We start from the raw sequence: 22,327 nt of genomic DNA, 5'->3' as shown, positions 1-22,327 counted from the left end.
CCCACTCCTTAAAGAAATGAACTTAAGTAAATGCCGCCCAGCTTTCTTAGAATTTCAGAGAATGGACACTGTTTTGACTGTCGCTGTAGTTTCAAGCTTTTTTAAAAATGTTTTTAAATTACGGAAAACAATGGGTAATGATGAAATATAATAGATTTGTTCTTTTTATAATATCCCTGTGTAAATTGTAAATTGATGTTGTTGCTTTTATGGTTATTGTCTTTTAACCGAATAAAGTACTTTTTGAATTTGAATTTTTGATACACAAAATGAGTCATGTCTTTGTTCTCTAAACTTTCAAACCCACCATACTGTTTGAACACCTGTAAAAGACGTTCGTATTAGGAAGCTACAGACTCATTCTTTTCTTGGGTTGTTCTGTCTATCTTTACCCAATCGGTTTCTTTCGGGGGAATTTTACTCTTTAGAAAGGTGATTACCTGATGATACTTTTTCATTACATTTTCTGATGGGGCCTCTGTTTTTGAGTCTCTTGGATATTCACTAGGCCAATCTACAGTAATTTTACACCCTGTCCACAAATCTGCAGGTAATACTATGTCAAACAGACCATCCAGATCCTTTAATAAAACCTTTGAAACTTTCACAAACCTCTCAACTTGTCTGTACCATTCCACTGGTTTCTCTCTCAATTTTGGGTAATCATTCCTAACAGACAAAATATCCTGTCTATTCCATGGCACATGTACGTACCCTCCTCGAGGTACTTCTCTCATCGGATACAACCTTTCAGCTTTTTCATTTTTCGCATGACATATTCAGATGTCGTTCGATTTACCTGTGCTTCTTCCTTTTTCTTTGCCCATCTAACTTTCCATCTTGCAAGATCTCCCCACTTTTGCAACAGAAATAGCAATTCCATGATCTGCAACTTTCTTCCAGACACATTAATGTTTTCCAAATCCTTATCAGAAAATTCTGCTCTATATGGTTTCTGCAACACTTTTGATTTCCCTATATCAATTCCCATTCTGATGCCAAATTTGCCAGCTTTTCATGGAATGCCTTTGTGTTTCACGTAATGCTTCTACAATTAAACAGTAATTATTCTTCACTGTATGTGTTTAACCTGTCTAGACCCACATTTCCAGCAACCATTTCTTCCAATTCTACTCTCAATTTAAAAATGACTAACATTTTTGGCTGTGACTTTGGCTTCTCTATTTCTTGAGACCATCTCTCTATATCTTGTGGGGTTACTATTGTGGCACTTCTAGTTCATGATGATGTTTCTAGTCTAACTTCCTTTGAACAACTGGGCACATTTCTTTTTGGGGTTCCTCACTTATAGGCAAATCCATGAATGATATTAATGATTCACATTCACTTGCTTGATCATCTATTATTACCTTTTCTTTTCTAGGTTCTATACTTGGGGTAGGCATTACAGGACCTTTGATTTTTCTCCATACAATGGAACTACTGGACCTATTGTCACTGGTATGGTCAATGCTTCGGGATGTGCATTTATCTGAGCTATTCTCTGAATCAATTCATCTCTATTGTTATTTATTGCTTCCCTTTCCTTTTCTTGAAGTACCCTATCTGTGGTATCATGTACTATCTGGGGAACCAAAGGTGTTCCTATCATTGGGGCACTAGGCGTCATTCTAGTGAATCCATCATTATAAGGTGGGGGACTTTTCATCAATATGTCTTCTAGGTATCCCTCTTCTGTTTCTCTGCTATCTAACATGTTTAAGTGCTTGTTTTTTTCTGTACATTTACCTCCTGTCTGCTCATCTGCTGTTAACACAGGATATAAACCTTCTACCACCATGGCCTGTCTCCATTTTTAAATTTGACTATCTCTAGTCTCTCGGGGAAATTTTGGCTAATATTTGCTTAACGTCCTGTTACTTTGTGGTCTGTCACGTTCAAAGGCTTCCATTTCCCAATCTTCTAAAGCTTCATATTGAGTCAATCTAGGTCTGGGTTCTAATTCATTCATTCATGTTCTTAAATTGGACAATATTCTTCCATTAAAGCTTCTGTACTCAGGAAATGCTAATATTCCGTCATCTTTTGTGTATTCTACCCAATTTTCAAACCATACACAAGTATGATAGCCTCGCTTCACCATCATGTAAGATGCAGGTGTATTTGGAGGAGGAATAAGAATCCCCTCTCTACTCTTAATGGGTTTGTCCTTTTTGAAATAATTGTTAACCTTTTGCATAAATGTCATTTTTCTTTTTTCTCCGTACATTGCGTGCTTGTGCTTGTTAAGGTACTGCTCGTAAGCAAACCCTGAAAACCTTCTATCTGGTCTAGTCCCTGTTAATGTTGGATCGTACATGCAATCTCCTCTATCTATTATTATTCTTGGGATCTCTATTTTGATGACCAATCAAAAGCTTGCTTTAATTAAAAAAAATTCTCCAATATCAGCACAGATTCTATTCTGAAGACCAATCAATTTCTACACTGTTCGCTCGCTCAGCCAATGCTTGCGTGGCTTTTCTGTGACATCAGTTTCACTCCTTACTACTGACCCCTCCTTTACAAATTTCACATCAACTACATGCCCGCTGTTTCTTCCAATCCCAGCACTCTTAGTGACGTCAGTGCAGCACCCGCAACTGACCCCTCCTTTACAAGGTAATGCGAAAACGTATTTTCTCACAAATTGTTCACACAATTTCATTAATCAACAACGAATAAACATTAGCTATTGTGTCTGACCCACTAATTCAAAGAATAGCAGAATTTCTTTCACCATGAGTAGAATGCTTCCGCTTACTCTTCACACACTACGAGTACAATTCTTCTGCTTACTCTTCACACAAGCATCAGATGACCTGCTATTCCTTCAGTATTACCCATTCTAGGTGATATAATACCAAACTTTCACCAGCGAACTTCTCGCTACCAATTATTCTCACTAACATACGAGACATTTTCCCTAACTTAGTGCTTCCAGTCCTGCGTAACTTTCAGCACTTTCTCGATCCAGACCAATAACCTCACTGCAGTGTGGCTTCCACTCGCCACCCGCTATTCAATATTTCCGGGAATTTCCAGACAACGTAAAACAATACATAACGGGTTTTGGTTAAAACATAAATCAATCATTCAAAAATTTCAAATACAATCCTCACCTAACTAACTATACTAACCATGCCTCTGCTACCAAGAAAAACTGATGCAGCGGAGTTTACCAGCTCTACACATTCATACATGCAACACTCATTTGGGCCCATATACATTCCTACACTCAATGAGCTAGCAAATATCCACTGGTCATTAATTTTGTTTACCCTAGGAAACCTTTATACCAGTATTCTTACCATTCCTGTCTCCTGAGTAAATGCACATTCGAACGATCTAGTAGTAGATTAGAATAGGGAGGGAAATACAATAATGCATTTAACTTTTATTTTGAAAGAACCACAGACTCAGAAGGAGTTATAATCAGAATACATATGGATATACCAGAATTCTCCATTAGGAAAAAATAGTACAGTTAGCTTATAATCAGTTTGCATTAATTAATTTCTTGCAATGAAAGCACCTGAGAAGAGAAAGAATAGAGAGCAAGTACGGAGCATTGACTCTACAGTTATATTTACCTAGAATGGTGTGAAGACCTCGACATCAGAGATTCAAGGATACAGGACCAGTTCAGGACAAAGAAGGTAACCTCTCCTAGTGTAACACCAGCGTAACGCCCCACTCTGGTGCTACTCTCTCCGGTTCGGGCTCGTCCGGACCCCTTCCTAGATGTGCCTCCTCGGTTGTTCCGCGAATTTCCCTAGTGTTGGGCTCTTCAGTCAGATTGCAGCAAAATCGGGCAGCTTCTCAGCATAGCATCAGCATCTCAGCATCAAGTGTATCTAACTATCTAGAACTTACCTCTGTTATAATAATTCAAATGTATGATCCACCCCCAAATGTTTCAATTCCATGTTCACCCGCAATTTGATTGGGCCAAGCAGTGAGGTGAGGACATCACACCATACTAAGTGCAATATTTTTCTTTAGTCTATTGTCTAGCTCCCCGCCCCTTAATTTTAATACCCACAAGCTTTATTCACACAAGCGTTTCATATGTGGATCGATAAGTCTGCAATACAATGTTGCGTCCTCTTCCTCTCGTAGGGTCAAGAGTTGGTTTTCCCATGTCCTTGCTGGGCTTAGGGTTTGGCACCCAGTCAATTACTTCACTTGTTCAGGACAAGCAAATGTTGCGCTTGCGTAGAAGCCACAAGGAAACAGAGACGTGGTTACCCTCCAAGGCCCAAATACGAACTAATAATAAAGTCAGAGAAGAACATGTTAGAATACAAAATTAAATGAACTCACTGTATACCACTTATTTGTACTCTAACCCCATTTACTTAATAAATCTTCTGCATTAATGGCTTAGTAAAACTTGCATAGGTTAGTTACAGCACAGCATGTGCGTTAGTGCGATACTTTGAAGCAGCCATAATAAGAGCTATTGTGCAGCTGCAAAGATTCCCCCCCAAGCGACAGAAAACGTCATACTACGTAGATGTAGTAGATGCATGCGCAGAAGAGTTCCCGTGTTTTAGCGGCCATTTTAGGACACTCGGGTTATTCATAAGCGAAGCACATAGGAAAGCTTCCCCTAGATACAAATGTAAAATGTGGTGCACTGTTAGTACTCAAAGACAGATTGATTATACTGTTACAGGTTATACGAGAGGATTGCATACAAGCAAGTTTCTTTTTATACGAAACCTTGCTCCATCAATGACACCCCAGTTTAGAACCAGCCATATGCAAATCAGTCTTGACCCTGTGCCTCTTGGAACAGTTCACCCTAAGTTGGCAGGGTAGTGTCTGAAAAGTTTCAGTGCTCCATCCATTATCTCCTTGAGTTTGCTTTGTTCGCACTAAGTGGTCAGGGTATGCCCAGACGTGGGTCCCTTGCTCACTTTACCACTGGATTCAAGCTAGCCTGGCTGATAAAGGGCAATACCCAGAAACCAGTCCCAGGATGCTTGTTTCCAGTCCAGGAAGGACCTGGCTTGGCAGTTAGGTCTGAACTGTTCCCATGAGGCACAGGGTAAAGACTGATTTGCATATGGCTGGGTCTAAACTGGGTAGGCATTGTGAGCAAAATAACAGTGGATTTAACCCGGATCTCTTGACTGGGGGTGAATGCATGATTTATTCAGAATTCCATCCATCATTTGTTTGCGTAGCACTTTTCACCCTAAATGGGATGGGTATGCCCAGATGTGGGTCCCTTGCTCAGTGTGCCACTGGATTCAAGCTAGCCTGGCTGATGAAGGGTAATACCCAGAAACCGGTCCCAGGATGCTTTTTGGCTGTCGAGGGAGAACCTGGCTTGCCAGTTCGGTCTGGACTGTTCCCATGAGGCACAGGGTCAAGACTGATTTGCATATGGCTGGGTCTAAACTTGGGTGGCATGGTGAGCAAAAGAACAATGGGTTTAACCCAGACTCTTGAATGGGGATGAATGTATGAATTATTCAGCATTCTGTCCATCATTTGTTTGCGTAGCAATTTTCACCCTAAGAGGGATGGGTATGCCCAGACGTGGGTCCCTTGCCCACTGTGCCACTGGATTCAAGGTAGCCTGGCTGATGAAGGGTAATACCCAGAAACCGGTCCCAGGATGCTTGTTTCCTGTCCAGGGAGGACCTGGCTTGGCAGTTCGGTCTGGACTGTTCCCATGAGGCACAGGGTGAAGACTGATTTGCATATGGGTGGGTCTAAACTGGGGTGGCATGGTGAGCAAAAGAACGATGGATTTAACCCAGATCTCTTGACTGGAGGTGAATGTATGATTTATTCAGAATTCCTTCAATCATTTGTTTGCGTAGCACTATTCATCAGGATGCCGGCACACCAATATCTTTCCAAGGAGCCAAAAGCTGATTAGAGGGACCCACTATTTTTGAGGGGCCGACTTTGCCATGCGAGCTAGGACAAAATAGCTGGTTTTAACTAAGAGAATAGCACAAATGTTTGTAGTCTCCCAATGCAATGTAGGTCAATGCTGTATGTAACAATCCGGTGATACAGCTAAAAGGACGCCACCATACTCGGGTGGTACAGTATCTTGTTGTCACCAAGGGACAGAGTCAAGTGAAGAGGCTGGATATCAAGATCTGGTTAACTGTGGAGGATTAACTAGCAGTCCAATAGGGGTAATGTCCCTCACATTGATACAAACCACAAATGATTGAGCAAACTGAGGCTGGTGCTCCCGATTTGAACTGTCCTCCCGCTGCGGTGCAGCTACGCCTGGGCCCAGGGACTTTACCCTTATTGGACTGCCAGTTAAATGAGATACTGTACCATCCCAGTATGGTGGCGTCCTTTTCGCTGTATCACCAGGGGTGCGTGTTACATCCAGCATTGATCTACATTCCTTTGGGAGACTGTCAACATTCATGCTAATCTCTCTCCTCTTCATTAAAAACAGCTATTTTGTCCTAGCTCTCATGACAAACTTGTCCCCCAAAAAAATAGTGGGTCCCTCTAATCCGCCTTTGGCTCCTTAGAATGATATTGGTGTGACAGCTTCCTGATGAAGGCACTATTGCTAAAACGCAATATATCTTCAAGCCTTCCACAATATGATTAATGGCTTTGTTGAAATATGACAGATGTAATGAGGGCTTTCTGCCCCTAGTTTTACATTACAAAGCTCATTGTCAATTGGAGATAATGTCCTTTCTATTGTATCAATGTGCTAATTATCTGCATTAATTCATTGTTAAAAACAACTTTTTTACATTGCTGTTTAACAAAATTCTTCACCAAATCCCATGTTAGTGTTTTTTCGAACATTGTATAAATAATAAAAATAATATATGCTATGTTTTAATTGAAAAACCTGTATTTAATTGATTATTTTTGTCTCCGGTACTACTTCAGCAGAGCACTCTGCAGTTAAAAAGCCCTGGGCCCATACACATTAAATGTAATACCGTACTCCACCCTCAGAGGTGATGGTCCTCCTATTGACCTTTCTCTGTCTTAGTGAGGGATGAGAAATCAGGATGTCCAACCGTCTGCCATCCAAAGAGGTGATCAGGTTCAGATATATTGCTCTCAAAAACCATAATGTAAAAATAAAGTATTGCAATTGGAAAACCCAACCTCCTAAAGAAGTTTAGTCTGACAAGAATTATACAAACTAAGAGCTCTACTGTAGCCACACAAACTAAACTGATGTTCTGAAACTAATCTAACCTCTATTATGCATTTAAAATCAGACAATTGTAAACACAGTTCAATGGAAAGAATCTTCACACTAATAAGAGACTCAGTCATATTTTGATAATGTGTCTATTGTATTAAAGATCCCAAATCAATGCATATAGGTAACATTTTAAGAAGCTCGGGCATGAATCCAACAGCTTGAAATATAAAACCACACATCTAGTCAAAGTAAATCGATTACTAAATGCAGACATCCAGAAGAGGATGGTTCTTAAGAACTAACGATTCCTACCACCAGCAAGGGCAGGAGGATGGTTCACAAGGGTTCTCTTAGCATGGGCAAAGGGATCAAGTTACAGTCCACTAGGGTAACGTCCATATGCATGGACAAAGGGAATAGAGCATAAATCATGAAAGTTCAAGTCTGTTCTCTCACTAAACTGCTCTAAATCGTCCAACAGGCAAATTCTTCAGCAAGGGCCAAAAGGCAAGGGACATAAAAGTAAATCTAGCAGGCAGGCGGAAGGCAAGGAAAATGGAAAGGGAGAGTAGCCTCCCTCATCCTAACTAAGACACTTTATATAGTTCATATATGTCACCATGACATCAATGGTCGGTCCACAATGGTTTGATTGTCATGTGAATATTTTTCTGTTCTCTAGGTACAAATTGATACTCCAACATATTTTCCCATGCACATCATGAGAAACAACGGTCTATTCTGTCCTCACAGATCAGCGAACAAAGAGCTTATTTACTTTGTTGCTCTCCAAGGATATAGTCTAAAGTTCGAGTTCTCACCATTCATACACAAAAGGGGTGTTTTAAAACAATGTTCTTGCTTAAAAGAACGTCGCATGAACAAAAACAAATAAAACAACATTTGAGGAGACATATCAAGTCCATTGCACAAAGTTATGAAATAATGCAGCCTAAGGAGAAAAAATATCTCAAACGTATTATGAAGGTTGCATTTCTTATTTAGTAAAAATTAATTCCTAGTTATGTTCAAGCATTACAAAATAAATCATGCATATCATATGTAAGCATTTTATAAAGTTATCAGTATTGTTACACAGAAATGCTCAACTCTCACTATGGCCTACTACCACAATTTCAAATAGGAGCAACATGTAAACTATTTCTAAAAATCATCAAAATAAAATTGTTTCTATACATAAATTATCTTTATAATGTTTAGTACTTATACTGTAAGTTCCAGACATATAAAACTGTGCATCTACAAATTGCACCAATGTCAAGTTTGTTATGACACTCAATGAAGTCAATAGAAATGCTAAATTTCATGATTAGTTCTGATGACATCTCTGTTAAGAATATACAGTAATCAGGTACTAAACATCTTTAATTCACTATTTGATTTATCATACTGTTTCTACTTAGTCAAGCACACTTTTACGGTGCTGGTACATCAACTTGATTCTGTTTCAGTGTCATTTTTCTAGACATGTTCAAAGTGCACTTTTGTGTTTTCATTGTGAAGATATATTTATGTGTCCCGCAAAGCATGATCAGCTTTTACGCTGCATCAGTAACAGTAGCATGCACTATCCCAGGAAGTTAAGACCCACAACAAGGAGCAAGAAATTGTACTTGGACCTGAACAAGGCCATTAATCATGCAACTAAGCCTCACAGACCATCTTTTTGAAAAGTCTAGATCTCAATTCAGTGATATGAACTTGCACAAAGCATCACAAGATTCTGATGGTCCTGTTGGCTATGAGTATGCTTGACTTATTGCATCTAAGTAAACTGAGAACATTGATTAGCGTTCATACTCAAATGTCTGATATGATCTTTTCAGCTGCAAAATTGTTCCACCATTTACTATTTCATCATGTAATCCAGTGAAAGATTCCTGAGCTATGACATATTCTTGCTTGTATTCTTTTGAATATGTTCTAATGTAAAATGCTTGTATGCAGTGATATATTCGCATGTAAACATGTCAGATACCCATAGGTTCTTGTTCAAGCAATATGAAACTGCAAAAATAATCAAACAAAAACATAAAAGCACAAATAATTCATTTACAAGTTCAATACTGTCTTTTAGGCTGCCAGAACATAATGACTTAGCATTAAACAAAACCTTACAGGCATTTTCTTTAGATAACAAGCATTGACAAAGCCAATGTGTATCTCCTATGTGAAAGCTACTGGCTTTGCCAATGTCTTTTAGCCATGTTGTTCAGCACTGTGGCTGTGGCTATACAGCATGGCTGAAACTAAACTTAGAAAATAGTAAAGATAAAATAATTGCAGCTCTGGCATCCTCATAGTGCTTTTTTGTCTCATGGCGGGTGGGAATGGGCAGCACGGACAAAGGAAGTAGGGTGGAAGTTGGCAGCACTGGTAACTAATGGCAAAAAAGTGCCCCACTTACTTTAAAGATAATGGGATGCATTTTTAGAAGGTTCAGTTGATTAAAAAGCTATCACAGACATGGAGGTCTGCTAATCCTAGCAGGACACCATCCATGTTGATGGCCTCCAATCATAGTGAGTGACACTTTGGGACCTACCTCATTAATAGTCAAGTGGCAGGCCGGATTATGACACACTATGATTTGTAATTTTTCGAACTAACCTATTTGTAAATAAGTTCGTAGAGCTCTTTACAGGTGGCAAAAATGCTGGATGACAATCTGCAACCACAATTTTGTGACTAGTTTTTTGTACCTCTCACCCTATGTTATGTTAGGTCATTATGTTAGCCAAGTTAGCAATTATGAAAAATATGCTTAAAAAAATTAAGAAGCTTTGGGTCAGATGTATGAATATCTGGTTGCAAAGCAGTAGTTGCAAACTACAACAGTATTTTCCTGACCAGTAAAAATGTTTGAGTACCAACGTGTGAACCAACAGTTCAATTCTTACAAATCCAAATTGTAGAGGGTCTGAACCCAAACTACCTCATGAACATTATTGAGACTTATTGTAAAATGCACCTTTCTACATCATGTCTGTGGTTGTTTTAAATAAAGCAAGCAACTTTCTTTTAACTAAAGCATGTTTCCTTCAAGAAAAGAGCACTGTGTTTAAAAAAGAAAAGTTTAGTTTTTTTGTTTATTTAAGAAGTGACAGTGGTCCAGTGGACCACTGCCTAATTTTCAAGACAACTCTTTCTTTACATTTGCAAAGGAGAGGGGATTCCAATGAATTGAGTCCTTTCCCTTTTGTGAATGCATTACCAACCTCTTTGAGGTGCAAGCAAAAAAATCAATGTTTTGTTACTGGATTTTGGTCGCAAAAATGTGATACTTAAGATAGGATTCAGTATTTGGGAGGGACACCTACAACACACCCTTCCAGATACCCACTGCTAAAAAAGGATTAGTGCATAAAGAAAAGAATTTTAAGGGTCACAAATAGAGCTTTTATAACTGTTAAAAGGCATATAAATCCAGACCTTAGTCCCTATACCTTTTCTGCTGGTCTGGCCATTAAGAAGCACTCCTTTCTCACCAAGGGCTGTGAGTTAAGCAGTTAATTAAGGGAAAATGTTACTGCTTTCACCATGTCTTGTTGGCGTTACACAGGCAATGGGAAGATGATGGTTGCTTTTGGGACATTTTGTTCTCTAATTGCCTATCAGAATTCTTTGGTGGACATTTTTGATAATGTTAATGAAATATCATTTTAACTGTAAGATATAAAAATTGTTTTTTATACTGTTTATCCTCAATGTCCAACTCAGAACTAAAATCTAGTTAGAGAAGGGAGGATGAGAATGTACATTTATGCTTCCAACAGACATTTTTGATTGTCTTCAGACTACAGGTGTTGTTATGGAAGATGTTCAGCAGTATATGACACGTTTAACAGGTTTGTTGAGGCTTCTGAAGTTTGGACTTGGAAAAGTATTTGTGTCGTTTAATTTGGCTATAAAAAACACAACCTGCACACCTATAATGATGAGCACTAGCTGTTAGCCAGTTAGAGGATGTAGGAGCTTGACAGCAGCATCTGTACATTCAGCTAAGCTAATGAACTATCTAAAATGAGGAGCATGTTTTGAATTCCTATTTTAAATGGATTTGCTCTTTGCAAGACAAAACATATGACAGATAAAAAGACCTAGGCAACATTTTACTTCCTGTGGACATTCCACTAGTTTCAAAAGAGTGTCTGTGCAAATCACCTTGACTGGGCTTGATGGTAAAAAACATCTTGCGATCCAGATATCTTTTTCTATTATCTCTTTCACTGGACCTTAACTGCACACATCTTCAAAGTGGCCCTCAGTTTCCAATAAAGGACCACATGGTGGTACAGCAAATCAAAAGCATACTTGGTGGCCCCTACCGCACAGCATGGATCTGAACCAGAGCATCACCAATACTAGTTCCATGGCACACCAGGGGGATGGGTCTGTGACTGCATCGGCATGAAATAACCACAGCCAAAGGTATGACATTCAACCGCTTAGGAAGTTATCACTCCATCCCCTGTCAGACCAGACTGCTCCTCCTATCCACAATCTATAAAGATAATAGTGCTGGCACATTACGTGGGTGGGCTAAACAATTTAACAAACCAACCTGAGTACTGATAGGTCAGTTTATAGAATTCTGATTCAGGTGTGTTTCACAATCTGATCTTCCTCATGAATATAAATTAGGTAGGTTTCAAATCACAGCTCATTCCAATTGGTGGCCATCACATGGATATTGGCCTGCTATGGTCAGCAGACGATTATGCCTTTGATCACCAGCAGTGCTCCCATGGACTACTGCCTACTCCCCAACAAACTTTTTTTAATATCCGCAAAGGCGAAGGGGCCCCAAGAAGAACCCCTTCTCCTTCATGAATACATTGCCACCTAGTTTGGGACTTGAAAAATGTTCAATGTTTTTCAACCAGATTTTAGTCACAAATAATTGATACATTGCATAAAGATTTGGTATTTGGAAGGGACACCTACAACACACTGCTTCCAAATACCAAACTGGTATGGGGTCTCAATTCCATTTTAGAAATTGGTAAAAGTTTATTGATTTCTAAAATGTGATTAGGATATTTAGAGAGACATTTTTTCGCAATCTCCCAATTGGTCCAAGTTTGCAACCATAGAAATGCCTGGTACAGCGGGCCCTTTCTTCTGGGGATGTATTTTTGGAATATATTTGCTGATAAATTCTTTAAGGACAATGAAATGTTACAGATGTGTGCGGGGCTAGAATTGTGGGATTCTTTTTGCACCAGATGTTTACTTGGTCACACATTATGGCCTAGATTTACTGTGCTTTTGCTTCGGGGTTACATTACTTTTGTGCCACAGCTGTGACTCACAATCATTTTTAGCATTTACTATGGCATTCATGGCATTGCTTTATGTGGTTTAGTAATTCGAAAGTAATGTCTAGCACTGCCTTTGTGTCGGGTAGACACTACATGGTGAAGCATGGGCATTGACGTGAACCCCGATTTCCAAAGACTTTTAAACCTGGGTTTGCAGCAAAATGACATGCCTACCTGACAGAGGCGTAACAAGGATAAACATCTTTATTTCTCCTCGTTAATTTCTCTTTCCATGCAGCACACACGGAAAAAAGAATATGTCCTGCACAAAAACAATCCTGCCTGTAACACAGACACCTTTGCACTATGGAGCAAGGGTGCTTGTGTGTCGGTAGGCAGCACACTGTGGGCCAGTACAAGGAAAAAGCATGGAGCATTTCTGCTCTCTTCATTTCACGCAATGCAGCACTGCTAGATCCCTTGCTGCGTCACATTATGTGAAATACTAGTAAATGGCCCCACTATGACAAAGGCCCTAACATTTAAACCTGCTTGCAATTGGGAAGCGTTATCCTGAAGAAGCCCCAGATTTGCAACAGGCACAATGTAAAAATGCAGTTTCTTTCTTTTTGGTTTTTCAAGATTTTTTTCTATTATTTGAAATGGTGTTAACTACAAACAATTCCATGCGTTTGCTTCAGAACGTTTTCTTTTGATTTCCGTGAGGTCTCCCAGCTACCCTGAATGGATCGTACAAAACAATGCCTTGGCATGAAATAGCATTTCGTCATTAAATCACCACTGAAGGTGTAAATATGTTGAACAGTTTAGCAATTACTTACTCAGAAAACAGGGGCGTTTTTTGTTCCACTCTGTACTTTAAGTAATTGTTAAAATGGCATTTTGTTCTAATTTATTTTCTAGTCAATTGTTTATTTTCAAGTCAATTATGATAAAAAAAAATTGCCGACAACAATTCTTCATGGTAGTAAAGCCCTTGCATTTGGAAGTGTATAATGCTAATTCTATCCCTCAATGATCAGATACGACATATAAAACCGGTCGCAAACGGGCAGATTCTCATAATCTGTCCCTTTGCGACCGGTATTTTTGCATTTGGGATGCATCATCCCAAATACAAAAATCGCAATTTAAGTAATCTCTAAATTGCGATTACTTAAATTGCGATTGCATTTAAGAAATCTCAGACTGAGATTCCTTAAATGCAATGCATTAACGTAAAAAAATTAGCTATTTTGCTAATAGGGGGGAGCAAATTACCATGAAGTTGAACTTCATGGTAATTTGCAAAAACTTTGAAAAATGCACTAAAGTGCATTTTTCAAAGTTCCATTTTACACACACACATGCCCTTGGGGCATGTGTGTGTGCAAGATGTACTCATATGCAGATTTCAGGGGTGCAACAGGGTGTCCTTTTGACACCCTGGCCCCCTTGAAATTGCATTCTCAGTTTGCGATTCTCTAATTGAGAATCGCAAATAGAGAATGTCTTCCGATTCATTCCTATGGGCCTCCAGGCCCATAGGAATGAATGGGGAGGTAGTCCTTAATTGCGACTCGCATTTTGCGACTCGCAATTAAGGAATGTTTAGAAATCGCTATTTTTTAAGCGGTTTCTACATGCATAGCCTTTTGCTATTCCTTATTTGCGAATCCTTATTTTTCGCTAATAAGGAATCGCAAATGGCATTGTTGATGCATGTGCCAGTATGTTCTTATGTTTTACTCTAAATTGGCATTCTTTATTTAGCCTATATCCTTTGCTGATCAATACCTTTAAATTGGGCAGAGGGACTAGCTCCTCATTCATAGGTATGTCGAGCAGAGCCTTGTGTTAACTCAAATGAGAGGAGCAGACAAATGCAATGTTGCTGAAGACAAACACAGTGCTTCGGGGAATGGACCCAGTAGACGCTTAGATAATGAGAAATATCAATGAATAATTAATAAGAAGTGCTTTGCTTTCTCTTGAATAATGCAGTGTTTTATAATGTAGCCACAACCTAATCCCTCCACTAAACAGCTGCCATTTCCATTCAAAACAAATGCGTGCATGCATATTGTCAGAACGGTTGAATTCCTCGCCGTCCGCGTTGCTGGCTGTGAATGCGATCACTGCGCATCTTGTTACATATTTCAGTAGAATTTACATGTGTGCGTAAATTGACAAAGTCTTTTGCAAATTAAAACTGAAAACATACACCTCCATCGATAAAATATAATGTTCTTAATCTGCGGCTTGGGGGAAGTTAAGAATGTACAAATCACTCGAGTGGTTCTTTTGAGAGTTAAATACCCCAGCAAAATTTACACTGTGCTCGGTTTTTATATAAATTGTTTCTTTAGATTTGCAAATAATTAATTCTGGATTTGGAGAAAATAAACTCAGACTCAGGAAGTAGTTCACATCCGAAGCACTTTGCATCCTAGGGTCAAGCACGTTTCTGTAGACCTTCAACCCAGCTTGCCAGGCGCCATCTTTAAAGGCCTTTCTATTGCAAAGCCAAACTCCTGTTGCCCAATGATCTTAACTGGTTAGCAAATTGACGCTTTACATTAACAGTTTTGGGCAACTAGTAAAGAGTAAAGGTACAACAACAGCTGAGAAAATAGGTAAAACACAGCACGGATGTAAAATTCGCAATAATCATGCTTGCTCTTTAAGCTAGTCGCATAACTTTTAAAGTGATGTTGTTCATTTGCATCAGAGGTTTGGGCCATTGCAAACAAAGTTTGACTGAAGGATTCCCATCTTTGAGTTTACACTTTTAGAAATGCCCTTGCTGTATAAGGTTTACCAGCCTATTCACCAATGGCCTTAAAAAACACAATTACAAGATTGACATGTCCACATTTGACCCATTTGCTATCATTTGGTGCTGTACAATTCTGTTTATGCACCACCATACAGGAGCAGCATAACTCTCAGTGAGCTACTCTCTATGAAAAACTTCTTCACTGGATGGTTTAAGCCAAACTGGACGAGAATAACTCCTTCCATCAAAGAGTCAACCATTTTAAGCCAAACTGGAAGATAATAAGCAGAATAACTCCTTGCTCAAGGAGTCAACCATTTTATAGTCAGAATGTGCCATGTAAGATTAGACATTACTGACCTAGTGTGAGTCACTTGGCTGAAAGGTCCTTTTTTGGAATTGTGCCTAACATTTCGAGACACATAAGTGCTCCTATGCACTACAACAATAACAAAACAAATGTGTTATATTTTCAGCATCGCCGTCCCACTTTTTCCTAGAATAGTTTTCACTCTTTTTTTGGAGCTGCTGTTGTGATATCTTGAAGGCATGAGGACCCTCTCAAGCCTCTGTTGAGCTTTGTTCCCTGCACAGCCCACCCCATTGACTCATGGAGCATGCGTGTGAGGATCCTCCGGGCACTGCAATTATGCTGTATTCCAGGCACTATATTTTCCCATAGCCTGGTGGAGAGCATTAATACCGGAAACTGCTGGGGCTAATTAAAAGAGGAAGGAAGCTTTTATCTGTCCTTCCCTAAAGCAGTGTTAAAGAATTACATGGTTGACTGTATCAAAGCTGACTGGCAGATCCATAAGGATCAGGGCATTGACACCTCTAACACTGAAAGAGTTTATCAGGTCATCATGCATATAGTGCAAAATGGTTTCTGTAGGAAACTGGGTTGAAAATTAGGAGGGAGACCTGTCTAAATCCAAGGTGTTGCAAAGATAAACATTCTAGGGCGTATTATATGAAAATAGTGGCTGCAAATTGCACCATGGCTTTTTACAACCAGTCTTTAATTTTGTGATGTGACCAATGTAATAATAGGTTGCATCCCAAAATCCCATTTGGGAATACATCACAGGCATCAGCCTCCTTGCTCCCACTGAGGTCTCTTGACTCATTTACTTAGGTGAAGTTTTTGAATTAGGGCAGCTTACTCTTTGTGAATGTGCAACCACCTGCTTCAAGGAGTAGGGAACATTTAATGGTTTGTGACCACACTTTAATGATTAAAACAACAAAACGTGGCTAAGAGGCACAGGAGGTATGATTATTTCTAAGGAAAGGCAAGTGGTGTTCACTTAAAATAATGGAAAATTAAAAGTCAATGGCATAATGTCTGGTGCTAGGGGGACCAGTATCTATGCACATTTTGGGCTGACCATGTTGAAGAAAGGGAACCACCCTAGCCAACAGTTTTACATTTTAGCTTATAAATGTATTTGGAGCTAAAGTTCCTTCAGTGGGGCAATACTGAGGGTAATATTTACGAGGAAGTGACGGCGTTAGCCTCCTTGGCTTAACATTGCGCTCTGCCACTTCTGAAATGCAGGGCTGCACCGTATTTGCAAGGATACAGTGCAGTCCTGTTTTTCCCCATGTGGTGGTGCTAATTCAGCCTCCTAGCGTCAACGCAGACACCCTTGCACCATAGGACAAGGGTGCCTGCGTTGCTGTGGAAGATTGTTTATGTGCGGAAAGGGACACCTTCCTGCACATTAAAAATCAATGGCCTTTTGCTGTTTCTATGTGAGTTGCACAACGTAGCACAGATGGAAACAGCAAGAACGAGGAGAAATTAAACATTTCTCCTCATTGCACCATGGTAAGACCAGGATTTCCATGGTCTTAACTTTAGCGCTGCCCCATATTTTTGCCACCATTGTAAATATGGGACAGCGTCGAAATGAATGGGTGTTGTGGTGGAACACCCACCACAACACCCATTGACTGCCCCTGTCACGCTAAGTGTAGTGTGAAAGGGTGCCTTATTTACAAGGCCACTTTAAGCCAGGTTAAGTAGCTTAACGCTGCCTTGTAAATAATACAAAGCCTCTATCGCCACCACAGCCTCTTAAAAAGTGACATTGTGGTGGAGATTGGGCTTTCTAAATATGCACCTGAATGTTTTGTTTGAACAAGGACATACAAGAATACCCTGTGACCATTCATTATTTGAAAATAATACCCTCTTTGTGACAAAACCACACACATGAATATAGAAAATCATATTTTTATTTTCACATCCAATTTATCAATTTTCATGTGTATTAAAACAATTTCAAGCACATCAGCACAAACCAGTCTAAAATGGACCCCCCAAAACACCAATTTATAAATAATGTTCCCAAATACCACTACAATATGTTATCCCCAAAACACTACAGAATTTTGTAGACCATCCCATGAGACCAGTAAGGTCTTGACTTTTAGACTCTTTGAGACCTATTGTTACCACTCTATAATCATGTGTGAGAGACACTACGGATATGATTCAGGGAATTGAGAACCTTCCATTCTATATGGATACTGAAGTCTTGCTGACACCTGCCCTAGAAAGTCTTTACAAGAAAATCCCTCAGAATGATGCGGTTGAGATCATTTGATGTAGGATCCCTAGATTTGAGATTATTATACAATGGTTAGACAATGTTTTTTCAAGAACTATATCAGATTTGATTCAGATTCATACAAACAGTTGAAAGGGACTAGCCTCGAAGCAACCTGTGGTCCTAGTATAGCAAATATTTTCATGGGCATTTTTGAAAAAAGGCATATATGCAATGCGATAGCTAAATTTTATGAAAATGTTTTTTGTTGGTTACAATTTATTGACAACAGTTTTTTCATTTGGAAGGGCCACAAGGAACAATTATAGGAATGTATCTAATGTTTGAAGTTATGTGACACCGATTTGAAAATTACACCCAAAGTTATTAAGGATAAAGGGCAATTTTTAGATATTTGGATGCAAAACAAGGTTGGACTACTTACAGCGGAACTTTATACCAATCCCACTGCAAGAAATACTCTTCTTTATTTTTTGAGTTTCCATCCAGAGGGACATCTAGAAGGCCATATTTACTAACATTTGACGCAAGACAACTCGCTATGCTACGGCAAATGGAGAGAGCAGCAATGCGCCACATTTTCTAATATATGGTGCAGTCCTGCTCTCTCTCTCTCTCTGCACTGGCACACTGAGTGCTGCCTCGTGTCAAAGCAGACACTCATGCACCATGATGCAAGGGTGCCTGTGCTAAAGGCAGGATTGGTTTTGTGCAAAAAGGGACAACTTCCTGCCCAAAAACAATCTTCAGAGGCAATTTCCTCTTTCTGTGTATGCTGGAGAATGCCTTACACATAGAAAGAGGAGATAATGAGGAGAACTATAAATATTTATCCTTGTTACGCCTCTATTAGGACGGCATAGCATTTAGAAGCGATCCCAGGTTTACTACCCTTAGTGAATCTGCGATTGCACCAACATCCATGGGTGGATGAGTGGGAATGTCCACACTACATCCATGGAAGACTTCCCAATGAGGAGTAATGCAGAGCAGCAATTTGCGCTGCCTTGCGCTACTGTAAATACTAAGCTACAGAGAGCCATGCAAGGTGGCTTTGCGTGGCTTAGCAAATATCACTTAAGCCCTTGCATTGCCTTGTGGCACCTTGTGTGATAGACTGGCAATGGAAGGCCTTAGTAAAACAGGGGCCAAATATTAAAAGGAAGTGGTCATGTTCATGCAGGTTTCACATTTAAGACGGAATTGCACTTCCGTAGAGGATTGCACATACCATGCTACCACTCTGGCAGGCAAATTGGTAGATCATGTACATGGTAAACGACTAATTAGACACTAACGAAAATGAGCGAAGTTCTACAATAGAAACTCTCTGTTGCTAAAACACACTGATAAAAAGACCATATGGTCTGTGTCATGTAACATTCTTCCCTCAATAACTAGATTCATACTCTTAACACCAATTAGCAAATTTTGAATAAGATAGTGTACAGTTGGCTAAGCCAGTTTTTTTAGGTTTAGGAGCAATATGAATTTAAGAGAAAAATTGGTTTATGTAGTCTCTGGAAATTCCAACTGTGAAGGAGAAGGAACAGTAGATGGATTGCCCCATATCATCGATGTGGAATTCGCCATGCTTGCGACACTGCAATATTTTTAATGGATAGACCAAGGATTTTGTACGATATGACTAATTGGAGGATAAAAAAGATTTGTGTATTTGGGTCTTTGTTTGTGGCAGAAAGATTATGAAACAGGCTAGGAGATCCATATCAGCAGTAGGTGCCCGTCCCTTGCCAAAGTGGTGGGGCGGGCTGGAGAAGGGAGCTGGGGAGGTGGTGGTGCTGGGGGGTTTCAGGGTACAAAGTAAAAAAAAATGTTTAAATTACTTACCCAATTGCTAACATCCACTGCTTTGCGCTCTTCTGGGCACAAGCTCCCAGAATGCACTGCAGCCAATCATGATGCTGCAGGAAAGCAGCATCACGATTGGCCTGAGCGCCCTCGATTGGTGCACCAGGACAGACTGGGAGCCTGTGCCTGCTTTCTCCAGACCCAACCACACAGCTTGGGCTGGGAAAAGCTTCACTGCGTATGAGGGTTTTGCCGGCTTGAAACAGCTAGCCAAACCCTCATGCGCTTAGAAGGGACAAGGGAGTGAACTACCACTCCCCCACAGCAGTGTCATCCCCCTGTACCCGCCCCCAAGTCTCATCAGAGTCCTGGTGGTGGGTCCAGGGAGATTAAAATAAAACGCTAATAAAACGGGTTTAAAACCTGTTTTATTATTGATTTATTTTTATGGTGGTGGCAGAGGGGCGGTGCTCCTCTGCTCTAATGGAAGGGCCGCCGCTGCATATTATCAAATACAATGAAAATAAGTCAGCAATACATACAAGGTAAATATTTTTCTCCCATGGTTCAACACTGTATAGATAATACCATGCATAAAGTTATTCTTGCAGGTTTATATCAGTTAAAGATGGGAAGACTTCATGGGGCATAGGTGCAAGAAAATGTCGGAGCGCGGAGCTGCTACAAATTTGGCAGCGCTGAGCTTCAACATTTTCAAAACGCTGGGATGTGCCATATTCACAAGAATACGGCACACGCCTGTCTGTTCCTAGCACTGGCACTACATTTAGCTGCCTAGTGTCAACACAGGCACCCTTGCACCATAGAGCAAAGGTGCCTGCGTTGCAGGGAATGATTATTTATGTGCACATAAACAATCAATAATGGTGATTTGCTACTTCTATGTGTGCTGCATTCTGCAGCATACATAGAAGTAGCAAATCGTCATTATTCAATGATTGTTTATGTGCAGGAAGGGACACCTTCCTGCACACAAACAATCATTAATGGCATTTTGCTCTATGTGTGCTGCATTCTGCAGCACACATAGAAAAAGCTAAATAAACACATTTCTTCCCGTATCGCCACTCTAAAGCCTGCTCTTGCAATAGCGTTAGTTTATGGCTCTGCCTCGGATTTACACCTCCTTGTAAATCTGGGGCAGCGTCAAAAGCAATGGATATTGCGGTGGAACGCCCACAGCAACAACCACTGCACCTCCCTTTCACTCTAAGTGATGCATTTAAAGGGCCAATATTTACAAGGCAGCGTTGAGCCACATTTTGTGGCTTAACAGTACTTTGTAAATATGAAGAAGGGCATAGTGCCACCAAAACATCGCTAAAAGTGACATTCTGGTGGTGATATCCCCTTGTAAATATGCTAGTTGGCCAGTTGTATTCCGCTAACCCTCATGCCATAGTTTTTTGTACAGGCCGATATACTAACCCTGACCAATGCCAACCCTGTTTTGGCAATTAGAGTGGATTGCTGCTCCGTGTGGGCCATACACTGCAAGAAGTATGTTAGGCGGCATTATTACATAGAAAGGCACAATTATTTTTTATTTGAAGAATATCTAATTGAACTCTAGCTTTTCATTCTGTTGATTTTCACTGAACAGAAGTAGGGGCTTATTTACAAGCTCCTTGCTACGCCGGTAGGTAAATTTTTCCATTTTAAAAGTGATGCACCGGCTGCGCTGGGGTCTTGTAAATAAGTAGGGCCTCATTTATGAGAAGTGACGCATCGCTGCATGAAAGTAGCGATGCGTCACTTCTCAGTGCACCCTCCTTGCGACATGATGGATGTGTCATATTTACAGAATGATGCATCATGTCGCAAGGAGTTACAGATACGTCAGTATTTCTGACGTATCTGTAGGCACAAAAATGACGCATTGCTGGAGTGTGTTACAAAAGTGACGCAACTCCAGCAATGTGCCCTTTCACGAAAGGGGCTGCGTCAGTCTTACGCCTGCTGTGAGGCAGGCGTAAGATATTGACGCATTTGCACCCTAGAAGTGGCGCAGTGAAATCTCATAGATTTCACTGTGTCACTTCTACGATGCTTACTTACGTTGTAACGCCCCCCTGCATACATTATACCTGACACAGGTATAAAAAAGCGCAGGGGTTTCCAAAGTGGCGCATCTACCTAGATGCGTCACTTTGTAAATATGGTGCAACAAGGTCCAATTTTTACGCCGCTGGTGCGTCACAAAAAGTGATGCACCGGCGGCGCAAAAGTGACGCAAGAACTCATAAATGAGCCCCGTAGTTTTGAGGCTGAATTTCTTGGTTAATAATGATTACAAACCATCAACACTTTTCAAACGCTGATTCCATAACATTACGGCAAATTGAAAATATATTTACACTATAACATCTCATTGGTTTGATAGAACAGGAACAGTAAATACTGAAATGCTAGAACTAACATTTTATTTCTGATAACAGATCGGATGTGAGCAAATTAAATAAAAAGTGTCTGTGTGAATGAAAATTCATACAAATTGCTAAATAAGAAACCTAAGTAGGACGCATTGCCCTTGGACGCTTAGAGACTCCAAATGATTTTTTTAGACAATATATGACTAGGAGCTTCTCAACGCTATTAACACTATTACTCATAGAAAGAGGGGTTAGGAGCGAGGCTTCAACGATCAATCAGCTTGACAAACTGCTGGTAAGTAACCAGATTA

The sequence above is a fragment of the Triturus cristatus genome, chromosome 5_1, assembly GCF_964204655.1.
Source record: "Triturus cristatus chromosome 5_1, aTriCri1.1, whole genome shotgun sequence".
NCBI classification, from domain to species: Eukaryota; Metazoa; Chordata; class Amphibia; order Caudata; family Salamandridae; genus Triturus; species Triturus cristatus.
The sequence above is the reverse complement of the archived record's forward strand: the minus strand, read 5'-3'. Positions refer to the sequence as shown.